Genomic DNA, 18,115 nt, shown 5'->3' with positions numbered 1-18,115 from the left:
GCTACTACAGCTCATTTCGGACACCGGAAATACACCATGAAACCAACCAGTGGCGTATCTGGTCTTATAGAATCTGTGGTAGGCCTGTGGTCATTTTCACCTCTCAGCCCAATCAGAAAGAAGACTGTGCCACTGGCACTTGGAGTTAATTTCAGTATTTATATATCCCTTCTTGTACGACTCATGGTGCCTAAATAAGAACTTATCTCTAAAAACTGCACCTAAGAGAGATGCTTGATCCAGCATAAGACAAGATTAAAAAAAAAAAAATGTTCAGTGCATAGGTCCCATGTGCCATATTGTGAGTGACGTGACTCTGGCTCTCTTGCCAGATGAGTAAATGGATATCAACTTATAATGATGTTCAAATAAGATTTGAATGGTTTGGTTTCTTATATTGACTAATTTTCATTCTTTTTTTTCAACTGTCAATGTCAAAGGTCATTATCTCAATTGCAATCGGGATGTTTAATGGGAAGTGGTTCTGCAAAAGTTACTCTGCCTAGTTTGGCAGCAGGGGAACTGTATTGTTTTCTCCGTAGAGATGGGGCGCCAGAAGCCATATGCAACAGGAAAGAATGACAGGGACTAGTTTTGCTTACACCCATAAATTTACAACCTGGTGCCCTGAGCATCATGCCCACACACACACGCCTCACTGCTCCCTGTATCCGTTATTGTGTGGTGATCATTGTGTGTACTGTACACTGACGTGCTGTGGTCACAGTTTTACACATGGCCACGAACTACTAGTGCAGATTTGTGAATATGTTGCAGAGTTGGAAGTAAGGCAGACTTGCATAGCACACCATGCATAGGCTACATGTACTATCACATGCAGGCACACACATGCACACAACAGTAGTCTATTCAACTGCCCTTGATAAACATTCTCTACACACATCACTTTGTACACGCATACAATGCTCCATTGGAATACATAAAGTAACGCTCATAGTAGTCATGTTTAGGGATGCAATAGATTATTATAATGCAATTCTTAACTAATTGGAATATTGTTTGGATTATTTTGGTGTACACTCATTAGTCTTTTTTGTTTTACTTATGCTGCTCATTGAAACTGGGCTGCCTATTGTCAAATTTGATCTTACATGACAGTTTACTAAGTATTAAACAAATATTTCCTAGTATGGTCCAAGTACTGTAGAGTCATTTTTGCAGCTAAAATGGCTATTTTTGGACATTCAAAATGGCGGACCATGGAGAAGATCCCCCTTTTCATGTATGAAAAGTGTGATTTTTCCAGTCATCATGAATACTTACAATTTGATGGTGGTGGTAAGTATTCATGAAAAAGGTAACATTAATGAATGGGCAGCACGAATTCTGGAAATAAACAACTAAAAATCTCACACAGTGTCCCTTTAACTAATTGGAATATTGTTTGGACTATTTTTGTTTTTTTTTGGTGTACACTCATTAGTCTTTTTTTTTTTACTATGCTTTTTCTTCCAATTTGCCCTGGACCCCCTATAGCACTCCTTCACGGCCCCCCGGGGGTCCCGCGGCACCCACATGCAGGCAGAGGCATTGCACACAGCAGTAGTCTATTCCATTGCCCTTGCTTGGGATTAATAAAGATTCTCTTCACAAACAATTTTGTACACGCACACATTTACTTTGATATGGGGAAATAAAAAATAAAACCCTGACATTTGAAGTGACTGAATTACCCGAGTACTCAAAAGGATGCTCCAACCACAGAGCAGCAGAGCACGCTTCTAGGCCCATATGAAACAGGATGTGGTTGTGTCACTACCCAGGTGAAAAACCCATATACTTAAAGTGTACTTTTTTTGACCGTACTTAGTACAAAGTGTACTATTTTCGGCGATTTAAAGTGCGCTTCATTGCACTATTAGTGCGCTGAAGCACTACTAAAGCAGTACTTCAGCACACTTGCAGCACACTGAGGATGCTAAATTGGCACCGCTTTTGGACAACTTTAAGTGCACTACAAGCATTCTTTTGAAAGTATGCTCCAAACACGCGTTTCATGCATTCGTATGGCATTAAGAGTGTGCTTGAGTACACTTCTATAACATTTTATTGTTACTAGAAGTTCAATAAAAGTATATTAACTTCATGCTTCTTTGGACTACATTGGAACATTTTAAGTCTGTAAAAAGTATATCATATTAAGTATTGTAAATATATAACAGGTATGCTTGAAGTATATTTACAATACACTCCCAAGTACATGACATGATATAAATGTAATACTACAATCTATGCTGGTCCTCAGAGCTTGTACATTACACACAGCCACATGTCGCAGTAGTGTTACAGTATGCATGCCTAGCACAACTGACATTTACAATCATTACATTGTTACAGAGATACATGTCACTTTATTTCAATCTTGCTCTACCTTCCTGCAATTGATCACTTGTATTGATCATTAATGGCGACACTCTGTTCTTTGTTTGAACGAGTTCCAACTTACCTCCAACCATGATACCAAAGGAAGTGTGAGCCTATATATACCAGAACATATACGTGACCATCATAATGACGGTGGGAACATGTTCATTTTTTTGTGTACCACTTTAAATTTTAAAAACCCCTACAATAAACACAGAATATAATAATGATTAATATTTTCATGCAAACCAAAAATATTCCTTCAAGATAAATGGCTTTCTGTTTGAGAAATTTAGCTCCAGGAAGTGCATTGCATGATGGGACATGCATGATGGTGCATGATGGGTAAATGCACTTTGTGTAAGCACACTTTGAAGATATTTGGGTGAAGTACAATCATATTGCACTTTAAAAAAGTACAATTGCAATATGTTATTAAAAAATACACTTTAAGCAAGTTCACTATTAGAACACTATTAGTATATTCCTCTAAATACACTTTAGCCAAACATCTTCGAAGTCCACTTGAAGTGTGGTTCGCTAAGTGTACTTTCTTTGAGAGCAACTTAATTACATCTAATTTTAAGTACACTTTAAATAAGCATATTGTAATTATACTTTTTCTTAGCACAAAAAGCACGAATGCACTTTTAACATGCTTAGTACACTTCAGGCATGCTTTTATTGTACTAAATTGAACCACTTTTTCACCTGGGTAATGCTACTTCTAGCCCACTTCACTCTACTTGAACCACCTGTTGTATGAAGAGCTTTTACCAGGTAGAACATTTTTATATAGCCTACTACAGGTATCAGGGTCGGGTAACTCATTTTTTAAACCTTAATTGTAGTCTATAATCCTCTTAATACTTGTTTTTCATATTCACTCTTAGGTTAAAATGGGTTCACTAAGCATTTGGACAGTTGTGATCTTGAGCACTTCAGGTTTTTCATCTGCTGGTGAGTTGTGGATGTCGGAAATGGCAATGTGTCAGAGTTTAAGAACTCTCTTATGTTAATAGTGGCGTGATAATGTGACATGGGTGAAATGTAAGTGATGAAATTGTTAATCTTGTACAATTTCTTTACGGAACTACAAAGCAAACTAGAAGCACTCAGAGAGCGCAGACCTCCGCCAAGGAAGCTGCTTGATAGAACATTTGACTATGTTACATCCTTACTGCGCAAATAGACCAGGCGCGATGCGATTCAAGCGACAGAGCGATACGCGCAATGGAAGCGACTACAGTATGTCCGTTACAAGCAGAAGGCAAAGCATTCAAACATTCCCATTGGTTGTGGTCACTGACCTCTATACAGTCATTGGCTGTCACGGCTTGTCGCCGAACCGCGTCATAGAAAGTTGAAATGATTTCAACTTCAAACTGTCGCGTTCGTCGCGCAAATCGCTTTAGTCTCCGGAATCGCTTTTGTCTCACAACTCAATAAAAAGTCAATTGCTTCCGTCGCTCGCCTCGCTCTTGTCACGGTAGGTGTATCTGTGCGGTTAGTCTTTCTGCCTTCTTTTTGTTGAGTCCCCGCAATTCAATTTCTGGTCACTAGGGGCATCTAGATATATAGGCCAGCAATGGTGAAGAATCGTTTAAAAAGTCCTGGTTCTGGTTTGTGATCCGGATCACCAACAGAATTGAATCACTTGTTCCTTGGGTCATTAGCAACTACTCCAGAAAGTTTGGTCAATTCTGTTGATTAGTTTTTGAGTTATGCTGCTGACAGAATCTTTCCAAAAGTCCTGGTTCCGGTCCATGATCCGGATCACCACCAGAATTTAATCACTTGTTCCTTGGGTCATTAGCAACAACTCCAGAAAGTTTCGTCAAATTCCTTGGATTAGTTTTTGAGTTATGCTGCTGACAGAATCTTTCCAAAAGTCCTGGTTCCAGTCCTTGATCCGGATCACCACCAGAATTGAATCACTTGTTCCTTGGGTAATTAGCAACAACTCAGTCAAATTTGGTTGATTAGTTTTTGAGTTATGCTGCTGACAAACAAACAAACAAACAAACAAACAAAAACAGACAGACAAACTGACAAACCAAAGCTACCGAAAACATTACCTCCTTGGCAGAGGTAAAAATGAGAATCCTGCTTTTAGTCTTTCCCCCCACCAAAATCAAACTCAGAAAGTCAAAGTGTACTTCATTGTCCAAAGTCTGTAACAGGGGGAACACAGATGATTGACATTGTGTTTGAGCAGTCTTCAATGTGTAAACTAGCATATGAATAAGGACCATCAAAATGTGACTTTGATGTGCTAAAGCAACATAATGTTGATGTTTCCTTTTGAAAAGAGAAAGTAAGACAAAATGATGTGTAGGCCCCTATTTGTCTGTGTATTGAGTGATTTTTAATGTTTTCTTTTTCCCTTTTCCCTGCCATCATCAGATTTTGTCTCTTTGAAATGCCAGAACAGTGTTGGGTTGGTAGGCCAGCCCTCAAGATTGCAGTGCATCCTGAAAGCAGCAGAATCTCTGGAGAAATCTCCAGAAATCACACAAGTCTTTTGGAAATATAACAACAAAGTAGTGCTGAGAATGGCTAATGGCGCAGAAATTGGGGAGGAACGGTTCAAGTTGGCTGATGCATCCTTCAAGAAAACTATGGACATATCCCTGCTCATTGACAGCACCAAAATCTCAGACCAGGGACGATATTCATGTGTTATGTCGACTAACTTGGGAATCACTGGTCCAGTATATGTTACATTAAATGTGAAAGGTAAGGATTATACTTCCCTCACACACAGTAAATGAAAAATGCAGATAATTCAACACTTAGAGAGTTGGTTTAACATATGGTCAATGGTATTTGGTCCCAGAGTATTCGCAAGTGGCAAATGAGCACTGCATTTTTTTCACAGTGGCAAGTTGTTAATCATGATCTAGGGCCTAGGCTACATTCTAGGTTATATTCTAGGCTACATCTCAAAGTCTGCACTGTCTGTCTCTCCGTGTGTGTGACGTGTGTGCAAAGCTAGCAAGAGTTATCAACTTCTGCTGTTACAACACCACTATGGCAAAGATGAAGCTACATGCATTCATGTGCTATATTCATGTGTGTTGTTGTACCAACTGAGCAACTGCAGCTCACTTTCCCGGTATGCAGTGTGACATATCCACAGACCCAAGCTTGCAGCAGTAGAGAAGAGAAGAGTAGAGGACAGTGCAGTACAGTGCGGTACAGTTGAGTACAGTGCGTTACAGTACAGTACAGTGCAGTGGAGTACAGTACAATCAAGGTGCGATTTGTAGGGGGGGTGGGGGTGGGATTGTCCCTTTTTCTGGTTTTGATATTACCACTTTTGCTACATGATTTTAATCACAGTTTAATGTAACTCCATTGATATTAATTGAAATCTGAAACATATCCCCCCTTCTAGTTCTCTGACAAATCGCACCCTGAGTACAATACAGTATAGTATAATAGAGTACAGTAGTAGACTACTGTAGAGTATAGTGCAGTAGAGTACAGAACGGTATATTGTTACTGTACATGTACCAATGTCAATACCACAGTACCATAGGACAGACCCTCAGAGCATCACGCTGAGTAGTACTGAGCCTGCACTGTAAATGTAGAGGGTAGGATATTATATACCGTATATATACATTCATGCAGTTAAATAACAGCCATGTTACAGTATTATGGTCATTTTGTTTAATAAACCTGGCAGATACAACACATAACAGCACATGGTGGCCGTCATGGCCTAGTCGTAAAGGAGATGGACTTTAGATCAGAGGGTTGCAAGTTGGAATCCCACCTGCCGGGTAAGACTGTATACTGACTTGTGCTTTGCACTGTATAGGCCTACTGACCACTCAGAAGACAAACGTACAGTATAGTTTCTGCAAGAAAAATGCATACATTATTACACCCAAAAAAAAAGTGTTTTTGGGGGCTTTTATGCCTTTATCTGATAGGACAGCAAAGAGATGACAGGAAGTGAGAGGGAGAGATTGGGTAGGGTCAGCTTGAACCCTGGTCACCCACATATTGTACGGAGTCTTAGCGCCCTGCGCGCACAGCACCCTGGAAATCATCATAGCTTTTATTTTACAGTCAGACAACGCCGGACAACACCCCTATGTATGAACTACCGTATGCTGGAGCATGCATGAAAGTCAATGTCAAACCTACTACTTTGCCTGACCATTTCACTGTTTTACTGTGCTGCACAGTCTCACAAAGGGTCATCCATGTGTTTGTTAATTAATGGTTGACTCTCATTACTACATGTAAATGAGAGACTACTCTGGGTAGCTGATCTAAAATCTGAAAGTGTTCTCTGCAGAGCCCTCAAAGGAGGAGATGCCAGTAACTCATGGACGTTTCTGTTTGCGGCCCAAATACTGAAAACCTGAAAGTCTTCAAGGTGCCAAGGCCAAAGTTCATGTATATTGATCAAATTCCTTTGATCATGTATATTGGTAAAAAAAACAACATTTGGCCACAACAAATACACCATGCTCTCTCTCTCTCTCTCTCTCTCTCTCTCTCTCTCTCTCTCTCTCTCTCTCTCTCACACACATGCACACACGCACACACACACACACACAGGCCTACTTTTACCTCTGTTGCAGTATGATGTTATCCACCCTTGCCTTCAGCCATCATTTGTAATTTGCTTCCTATGTACATTATGCATACTTTATTTCTAAAAACAATAAAAGTTGATATGAGAGCGCAATTTCTTTGTGCTATTTGCAAATCTGTTTTCTCCACCCCAAGACTAGGCTAATACAAAGATCTTTGATAATTAAAAAAAATGGCAAAACATTGCTGTTTTACTAATATGCACTTCTTAAACAAGAAACCCCAAGGGACCAAACAAGGTATACTGTACATAAGTGAGAATGTGCCCTTAGTATCTGTGAATTTTCCAAGTACAAGACTTGGTGACTAATCCAGTTCGTTAGCACCTCTTTTCCACTGCCGGTTTTCTGGTAGGCCACCATTGGTAAAGTGCACACAGTGCATGGGTCAATATCATTTTTCTAATAGCACACGTCATAGTGGTGCAACCACAGCTAATGACACTATTGTATGGATTTTTTAAAGTGGATTATCTAAGAAGCATATTCATTGCAATACAGTACACTAGTGACCAATTACTATTAAATTCATGAGCATTAGCTGTGGTTGTACCACTTGACATCTGAGCCCCAAAAAAACGTTATTGACCCGCATACAGATGAGAGATTACTACATTGCATAAATGGGCAGAAGTTAGAGCTCGTTCAATTTTCTACTAACCCCAACTCCGATGAAGTTGGGACGTTTGGTAAACAGTGAATAAAATCAAAATGCTATCATTTTCAAAACACTCAATCTATTCATTAGATGGAGAATAGTGAAAAGACAACATATCAAGTGTTAAAACCGAGAAAAAATATTGTTTTGGGGGACATATGTACTCATTTCTAATTTGAGAAATCCAACACGTCTCAAAAGAGTTGGGACGGGGACAATAAATGGCAGCAAATGTCGAGGAAGACTAAAAACAAAACAAAAGACAACACTTAACAGTTAAATACATTAACCGATGAGATGATTTTATATAAAAAACAGTGTTAATTCCTATCTTGGACATGATTTCACCAGCTTAAATGGTGGGTGTATTCCTTGTCATGTTTTGCAATGTTTTCCTTTCTGTAGTGCTTACAGTGTGACAGGTCTTGACCAAAAACCCACCATTTTATCACATGCTGGTCCTTATGATGGAGCCAAACTGTTAAAACATAGTAGAGAATGCAATTTGACCTTACTATGTGGCAGTAATCGAAGATCTCCCTTCAAAATATAATGCATGAGTGGCTTTTCATGCTGTTTAAAACCCATTTATACCATTCAGCACTGTATTTAACTCTACAGATGAGTGAGAACATCTTAACCAATGCACTACTGCATCCGCATGCCATCATGGAGGCTGACTTTTGAAGCTAGCACTAACACAAGTTGGATGGTCCATTTTCACTGTAGCACAGGATGTGCAATGCTCTATTATTGTTAAAAAGAATGGACTTCTACAACTTCTGCTGACTTCTGTAAGCAAAGGACAGTTTTCCATGTCTTCTGGGTCTATTTCAAGTGAGCTCAGGTGCTTAGGAGAATGTTAAACCCCTGTGTCATTTTCATGCATTAAGCATTCTTAATATGGTCAATTTTCAATAGCTCTAGCACTCCAGGAATTAGAGTGAGACTACAGCCAATATATATTTCATGATGTCATGAACCTATACAATGATTTTATTAACAAAAATATGTCTTATATACACTCAATCGTGGTAAATCAAAGGGAATTCAAAAATGTATGTAATAACTATGGTAATTATTCCCTTTGCATCTTTAATTCTGAGTGACTCAGCCTCTCTGTGATGATCTTATACCTGGACACCTATATTGTCCGTCAGTACAATTCATTTTGAAATGTTCTTCTTTGTTGTTTTATCTTATTTGGATGTTTACTAAATTTCACTGATCCCCGTCCCAACTCTTTTGAGACGTGTTGGATTTATCAAATTAGAAATTAGTACATATGTCCCCCAAAACAATATTTTTTCTCGGTTTTAACACTTAATATGTTGTCTTTTCACTATTTTCCATCTAATGAATAGATTGAATGTTTTGAAAATGATAGCATTTTGATTTTAATCACTGTTTACCAAACGTCCCAACTTCATCGGAGTTGGGGTTTGTAATAGCCAGTGCAGTGCCAGCCTTTTGAGGATGCGTTAGTGAGGACAAAAACCTGGACTGCCAGTGATGTGCGCATTGTTGAGTGCTGGCTTTGGGATAAGCATGAAGGGCTCGGGGTATAGTGAAACATGCCTTGGCTGGCCCAAACATCTGACTGTCACAATAACCAACCTCACCAAAATCTATCATGCGCCCTGCATTCATGCCATATACCGTGGGTTGTGAGCACTGTGTGCAGTGGCACTGCTTGCAATTGTGGACCATCTCAATATTTTGGGTCCCCACAGTATCAGGCCGTTCTATCACTGTACCCCACTGTCAGGGACGGATGAGGACTCCATGGGTCCCTGGGCCAGACAAGAAGAATGGCCCCCCTCCATGGGTGTTGCAGGTTTACAAAACGATTCAGGGTTTCAGGCCAGATGTCAGAATCTATATTGTTGGGGTTTGGGGGGGTTATGTCCGCCGAGAAAAATTGAACATTCCGTTGGTAAAAGTGCAATTTTAACGCAACAAGAGAAATGTAAATATTGAGGCTTGGGCTTTCAGAGCCACCTTGACTCTTGGGGCAGTAGGCCCTTGCAGTAATCTGTCCCCACTGTGGGCCCCTGTAAGACTATGGGCTCTCTCTTAAATGTTCTGATTGACCAGATGTTAATTCAACTTGTAGAGTCAGATATAACTCATGTAGTTGGTGCTCGTCTCTAATCTATCTATCTATCTATCTATCTATCTATCTATCTATCTATCTATCTATCTATCTATCTATCTATCTATCTATCTATCTATCTATCTATCTATCTATCATTTTTCAAAGTATCAGCGTATTCATTTGTTTCCTCCACATTTTGTGCCTGGTACTGACTGTCTTCATCTTGCAGGGCTGCACTCCAGCCACACGGGGGCAGCATGGCATCATTTTCCTCTCTGTCACCCCTCAAACCAATCAGGAAGAAGACGGCAAAACACTGGCCCCTAGTCGATTTCAGTATTCATATGGTGCCTTTATTCACACCCCTTCTGGTGGGAGTGGACTCATGGAGCCTACTGATTTCTCTGTTAAATATTCTTTTTTTTAAATATATATGTTATTTCTCGATAGTAAATTATTTAGAGATGTTTTAAACTGTTCAGGGCATCGGCCCCAAAGGGCCCTATGTGACAGGCTATTAGCAGATTATACCGTAAAACTGATGTTCGGTTTTGGCACTTCAGCTCAAGTTCAGATGCCTGAAACATGTACTGCCTGAAGTCGTCTGATGCCAGTTTCTGGAGAGCCCCATCCACTTAGGATAACTACAGTCAATTTCAACATGCAGTTGTAATGCTCACACTACCTTGGACTGAGTTTTTTTCTTCTTCTTCAGCCTTTTCCGAGATCCTGGTCATTGTAATGGGGGCAGCGGTTTGTTTACATTTTAAAAAAATATATATATTCATTCCCAAAAACATCCAAAAGGTTATGCAACATCAGCAGACAACTAGCAAACAGTGGTACCTTTTGGGAAAATATTTGGAGTAGGCCTATGTTCATTTAAAAAAAAAATGTAAACAAAAGCTGCCCCCATTAGAATTGCTCATATCTTAGAAAGGGCTGAGCCGAAAAATGTGGCATCACCGGATACTGACAAGTCAAAGGTAGCGTGAGCAATACAACAGCATATTGAAATTGACTGAAGTGGTCCTTTAAAAATGGGAGTATGAGGCCCTGCCGTAGCCTGACGGTAGGGCACTGGGTTGATACGCCGGCGACCTAGGTTAAATTTCTGCCCGAGTCATTTGCAGATCCTTCCCCATCTCTCTCTCTCCCCTCTCATTTCCTGTCTCTCCTCCACTGTCCTGTCAAAAATAAAAGCAAAAAATCCCTCAAAGATGGGAGTATGAACTTGATTATGAGATGAGAAAAGACCTTGACCTTGGCTCTCTGTCAACCCAACATTTTTTCCTTTAGTTTTTTTCCTCTCCTCTTGATGTCCAATTTTGGTGTTTCTTGGGAACTACTTCTGTTCCACAGGATAGAAGTACAAATAAGTAAAAAAAAAAAATGTTTTTTTATGAACATTGCATGTTATGTAGAAAGTACCAAATTTCAACTGATTTGATGTGACCCGAATTTTGATGAAGAAAATTCTGATTTTATTACAATATTCTAATGATGCGAATTCCCCAATTCATGGGTTTTTTGAGCTGGAAGACTAAAATATATAAACATAAACAATTTAATGATTGGAATAGTTAAAAAACTGGGCCATGAATCTGTAACCCATGACAGTTTAACATTATTGATGGAATTATGGAAATAAATCAACTTTTTCATGCTATTCTAATAAAGTGGCCTGGAGCTGTAACTTGCTCTATTGATTTACAATGTTTTCTTTGCGAATGTCTATGCCAGTGAAGTTTCTTAACTGCAACAGACTAATAGACTCTGTTGCAAAAGGAAGGAGCTCTGCGCTTCAAACCTGAGGTGCGTAGTTGTTAGCCAGTTAGCAACTCGGGTAGTTGTCAATGGGAAATTGCATGGCAAACAACAAAGTAGCTAACGTAGTTAGCAACTATGGGTTCGAGAAATGGACCCCAGAGCCCCCACACAGGGCCAAATGTGCTCTGACCGAAACACCAAAGAAGAGTCAGGCTGGCCCTGCCATGGCTCTAACGGTAGGGCACCACTGCTACGCCAGCGACTGTGTGTTCGATTCCGGGCCAGAACTCGCATTGGACTCTCTGTCCTCATTCGTTTCCTGTCATTCCTTCACTGTCCTATCATAAAAGAAAGTCATAAAAGACCACAAAAAATATATATTTTTTAACCCCTTACCGCAGAGCCTATGTTATAACCTTACTCGCACCAAAATTGTAATAGCTATGTCTTACTCAGTTACTTAAGGCTCTCAGTAATGTCATAGCAATGTTGTTACTATGTAGTTGAGTATTTTCCAGCATTTCCAGTATTTTCCAGACCCCCATCTGCAGTAAGAGGCTACAGAAGAAGAGCCAGGCTTGTTAATGTGATGATCAGAGCACACCCATAAGCCCTAATGATGGTCACTCCATCACATTTTCTCCTTCAGTACGTTTTACATTTAACACAATCTGTATGGGTCACAGATCTACCACCATACTGTACTTCTCCCATTCAGGGTGCCCCACATTCTCTATGCCCATCACTGGGGTTCCTTACAGATCACCAATGAAAGAACACCAAGAGTCGCCTTGAGATGGACCCCGATCGGGAAAAGAGCGAGGGGACGACCAAAGAACACCTGGCGAAGGACCGTGATGACAGAGCTAAAGGGGATGGGGCTGTCCTGGGATCAAGCGCGGGCCAGAGCACAAGGCTACCAATGGACTGCTGCTCTAACTGCTGCACCAGAGAGCCAGACTTATTGGCGTGACAGAGCACACCCACAACCTCAGAGATGGTCACATACCATTTCAGGCAGTCATGAATATAGTTATTGTCAAAGAGACTAACACCCCCACAGCAATTATTAGGATATTCTTGAGATGACTGCAGACCCAAATGTGTGCTGACCACATATCCTCCACACACGCACGCACGCACACACACACACGCACGCGCGTACATGCAACCTCATTCATCCTCCCTGCTATTATGACTCATGGGTGCCATGATCAAGGGGTCATGGGTAAGCGGTTAGGGTGTCAAGTTTGTATAGCCGGAAGGACCAAGGGTTGCTGCTTCTGACGCTGTCAGTTGGGTGGGATGACGGGTGTGACAAACTACCGCTCCCCCAAACCTCCTCTGTCTGAGGTGAGGCACCGACACGCTGCACTGCTCCCCAAAAGCACATCTTGGGCTGCCCTCCCCCCGGTCAGTCATAAATGCAATTTGTTGGCGTTCACTTTGTGTGTCACATTGACAATGGGAGTTTCCCATTGGTAAAAAACAGCAAACATCCATCCATCACACATCAGCATCTATCACCCCCTCCTCCCATCTGCCCCTTATTCTACGAGTAGGCGCCTATGATAGGTAAAATATGGATGAATTTCGTTCATGAACTACTACTGTATTGTGTGACTGTGAAGAGGTTTGGGAAGTTATGCACACTTTTGTGTTGGTAGGCTATAGCTACCTTGCGGTCATAGGCCTAGGCCTACATGCAAGCAGGGCTCTAAATCCACATGATGTAAAATAAAATAAGATGAAGTAGGCTAAAATAGAAATAAAAGTATAAGGCATGGCTGGTGAAAATAGAATAAAAAGTAACGATACAAGCAAGAAGGGGGAGAAATATAAAGACAAGAAAAATCATTTTTATCTCTAAGAGAAGGCATCAGAGAAAGGCTTTGTCTTAAGTCTGGTCTTAAAACTATCAACCGTAGCCTATGGCGTTTTTAACTTCCTCGGGAAGCTGATTCCAAAGTTCCAAAGAGATAAATTAAGTTCTTTTTCTAACTTCGCTCGGTGTTTCACTATGGGATACGCTTGGGCGTGACCATCTATGGAAGCTCCAATGACATTACGTCTGTCAAAGACAGACAGTCGACGCAGTCGGGCTCCGCCCGCTTGGGGTGTCTACCCCCGTCGACACGCTGAGTCCAGCATTCTCGCTTTCTTCCCGTGAAGATCTACTACAAGCTCCTCGCACCTGCCAAGGCTGTGCTCGCTTAACCGTTCACAGACGGACCGTCCAGGACCCCGTCGCCGAACGCGACCGCGGCCGGTAAGTGCTATATTGTTTGCCTTCGTCAAGAAGTGCATTGAAGGTTTGCTGTTAAGTCAGCTTACTTTCCAACTCTAGTGAAGTGTCCGCGTCGTGGCGAACTTCAAGTTTAGCATGGCGGGCTACCTATCCCACCTAGCTACCTAACTTCAGCTTAGCCTGATTTAGCTACCTCTACCTCCACCGAGCACTCGGGTGCCGGTGATAACTTATTAATGGTAAGCTACACCGTACAACAGGGAGCGAGAACGCCTTACTCGCTACTCTGTTTGACTATTTTCATCTGTTTTCTGTTTGTAACCCACCGCATGTAAACCCACTCGGCGGGAAACAAGTTGCTAGCTTCGATCTGTAGCTACAAGTTTAGCATGGCGGGCTACCTAACCCACCTAGCTACCTAACTTCAGCTTAGCCTGATTTAGCTACCTCTACCTCCACCCAGCACTCGGGTGCCGGTGATAACTTATTAATGGTAAGCTACACCTTACAACAGGGAGCGAGAACGCCTCACTCGCTACTCTGTTTGACTATTTTATCTGCTTTCTGTTGGTAACCCACCGCATGTAAACCCACTCGGCGGGAAACAAGTTGCTAGCTTCGATTTGTAGCTACCCCGCACGTGCGGCTAATCTGCTAACACTGGTGTTAACTGAAGTAATCACTTGTTATGACGAGTTCTTCGAGTAACACTACTCTCCTCTCTCTTTTATTCTGAAAGATGCTTCAGGCATTTCCCCCGCCATAGGGAAGAGTGAAAACAAAGCGTGAAGAGCCCGTTGCCTCCCATGCCGGCGTCACGCAGCCCACCATGGCGGGCGGAGAATCCCAGGTCTGCATGGAACCCTACCATGCACATGCAACGGTTGCAGGCCGCCATACCTGCACCACTGCGTGGACAATCCAGAGGGAATTCGGGAGCGGAGGCTGAATGTGGTGATCGTCACTAACAGCCCCCATGCACAAGTCAGACTCTGTGGATACCATGCCACCCGAGGACGACCCCAGCTTAGGCTACCCCCTCTCACAGGGAGCAGGAGGATACCCAAGCATAAAGCACAATATCAGGGACATCACGTCGCTGCCCCCTCGACCCCAACAGGGTGGGCGACCTATCCTGCAGTAATCAAGGCCCCCCAGTGACCATGCTGACTCGGCGGCCCTCTGCTCAGGATGCAGGAGACAAGGAAAGGGACCAGCAACACTGCCCCCCCAACCCCCCTCCCTCCTCAAGTCCAACCTGGCCACCCCTCCCAGCAGTCCTGGCCTGTCTGAGAGATGGCCCCCTGTCACTGGAAGCCTCACAAGTATTCCAAATGTGCCCTAACCGACGGGCTGTGTAGACTATGTCCAACATCGCTCTCCCCTGCAAGAGAGACTGATAGGTGGGCGAGCTGGTCCGATTGCTCTCTGATGCTGTCACCAGGTCCAGACGGACACGGCAAAACAGACACTCAGGCATCATCTACACGCTGCCCCAAGGGCCCGGCGCTGTGCGGGTGAAGATGAGGGAGACAAGGTCTCGGCAGGCAGAAGGATGATGCTCTCTGGGCGAGCCTGACACACAAGCCGCCCCCAGGCCCCAACCTCCCAGACAGGTCAACACTGCCAAGGTAGTCATCCTATGGAGAGAGAGGCCATAGCCTGCACCCTAAGGGCTAGAACGGTCAGAAGCTCAAGGTGCTTCAACCCAGAACAGAGGCCCAAACTGTCCAAACGGCCTACAGGACCCAGTGGCGGACCTGACAGCCCAGGCTCACTTGTTCCCACGTCCTCGCCCACAGCGGAGAGGAAGATGGAGAAAAGGTTATGTCTTACAGGTGTTCAAAAGCTGAAACTGCAGACAAAGTGTCACCAAGCACAAATCACACCCAATCTCAGTGTCCAGTAAATATACATTATTCGCACCTAGGCCGTGGGCCAAAGGCGAATCTGTTGATACAAAATAAACGCCAATGCTACACAGAGGGTAATTTCACCAAACTGTTCAGTATACCAAGGTGTTCAGTATACAAAGATCTTTATCTTCCTAGCAAGGGCCAGGAACGATTTGGTCAACACATAAGATGCACATAATGCATGAGAGCGGTCTCATCTCACTAAGGTGTTAAGTAGACTAAGGTCATTCGCACCAAGGTAGGGCCAAGGGCGAATTTTATTAACACAATATACACACATTGTGTCTCACCAGACTAAAGTGTTAAGTAAACAAAGGTCATTCGCATCTAGGTAGGGGCCTAGTGCGAATTGTCTTAACACATAACAATGTTAACATGTTATAAACATGCACACTCTGCATCTCACCAGACTAAAGTGTTCAGTAAACAAGGGTCATTCGCATCTGGGCAAGAGCCAAGGGCGAAATTGTTACTACATAACTTACACAAGTAATGCAAAGCAGTAGCCTCTGTCTCACCAGACTAAACTGCTCAGTAAACAATTATCATTTGCATCCTGGCAGGGGCCAAGGGTGAAATTGTTAACATTATGCACACAGGGGATACTATCACAGTAGTCTCAGCAGTGTTCAGGGAACAAATATCCCTCGCACCCAGGTGAGGGGCAGATTTGGTAACACAAAAGTGGCTCCCCTTGCTTGCCTCAACAGACCAGTGTGCTTTAAAATAAATAAAGAACGCCATCCCCATCCAGGCCTTGGGCCCAGGACGGAGTTGTTATTGAGAAGTCACACACGAGGTGTACAAGTACAATGTACTGACACCAGAAATCTCTCTCAAAAATAAATACGGTACATAAATTTTAAAAAAAGGGGTGCACCACTGTCATAACACCACCAGGGCGCACCATTTCCCCTTTATTGGCAGCGGAGACATAGCAGAGATCTCTCTGAGATCTCTCTGGTGACGCTACTAGTGTGAGTCACGTCACGGCTGCGTGGGTAACGTGACTAACGTCATATAAGAGCGACGGGTCATGCTCATCCATGACGTACAGAAAAAAAAAAAAATCCATGACGTACAGTACACAAACGCAACACTACTTTAAGTGGATAAAGAACTTCTGTTGATCACAAAACCACCTAGGTTCAGTGGAACACTAATTTAAGGTCAGTAGACTGAGTTCTCGAGTTACGAACGAAGAGATCCCTTCTTTTCTACTCTAAGGAGCCGTCAATGGGCTCTGTTCAACATACTGCGCGATCTCAGCTGGAAAGCGCATTTTACAGACCGTCTTATAAAAACAGGTATGCCACAATCGCATACATCTGACAACAAGGTGCTTTGTCAATCATATCATCGTCTCGATTTTGGGGTTGTCACAAGAGTTACAGCAGATGATCTTATCACAAGGCTGTAGCCTGTCTGAAATCAAAATGTGTATTATGAGTTTCGCCGCCACGGCAAAACATACAGCATCTCGCTGCCTCAACCGGCGATTGAGGACGGCGTTAGCCCCTCTGACAGGCTTGGGATCAGAATACTGTAATTAAGACAATTTCCCCTATTGCTCCCTCTCGAAGGAGTCAGCATTAGATTCCAGGACGGCGCTAAAGCATCGAGTGAATTTGGGTTCAACAAGTCACCGTTAGTAGTAGTCAGACAAGGTCTAGACTACAGTTGGTGTAACGGCATCCGCTATTACGGTAGCGAGAGGTGTCTCTCTATGATGAAGGGCTTTTACAGTAAGCTTACAGTAAAGCTTACTGGCCACGTTGTTCATGCAGTGGTTTCACCATCGCACGTCCAGGGCGACCATATACATTAAGTGTTCTGGGCCCTGAAACATTTCCAAAACGATGTAGGTGGTTGAGGAAACTATTGCTGGGTCACAGTTTCTGTTAAGTCTGCAGAACAGGGCCAAGGGGAACATCCTCTCTACTCTCAAACATCGGCTTGTGTGGGGCAGGGGTTGGTGCAGGTTTTTGCTATCTCTACACCTTGTAAGGAAACACACAGTGCCCTCTATTCCTCCTTGGCATAAAAGTTGCACTAGATTGCTATGGGCAAAACACCCTGCTCTATGCATTCACACCAATAAGCATAATAACCCCCACACTGGTCAGAGGCAGGCAACAGAGCCTGCTACTGATTTTGTTGGCCCAATTATGTCACCCTATGGGGTCACGATTGTGTAAGGTTATTCGGAGGGCCGTCAGGGGCCCCACCTCTACTGAGAGATCCTCTCAGACGAGAAGCGATACTTATAATTCACACCTAGACAGGCTGGTCCGGTAGGCTCATTCTGTGTGAGGTAGAATTCAGACGCAGTCGCCCTCTCCCAGCAGTCACCGAGACTGTACTAGGGGCGACAGCAGCATACACACTTCATACTTGGTCATAAATGGCGTGTGTTCAAGGTAT

This window comes from Engraulis encrasicolus, chromosome 1, assembly GCF_034702125.1.
Source record: "Engraulis encrasicolus isolate BLACKSEA-1 chromosome 1, IST_EnEncr_1.0, whole genome shotgun sequence".
Classification (NCBI taxonomy): Eukaryota; Metazoa; Chordata; class Actinopteri; order Clupeiformes; family Engraulidae; genus Engraulis; species Engraulis encrasicolus.
This window is presented reverse-complemented; position numbering follows the sequence as displayed.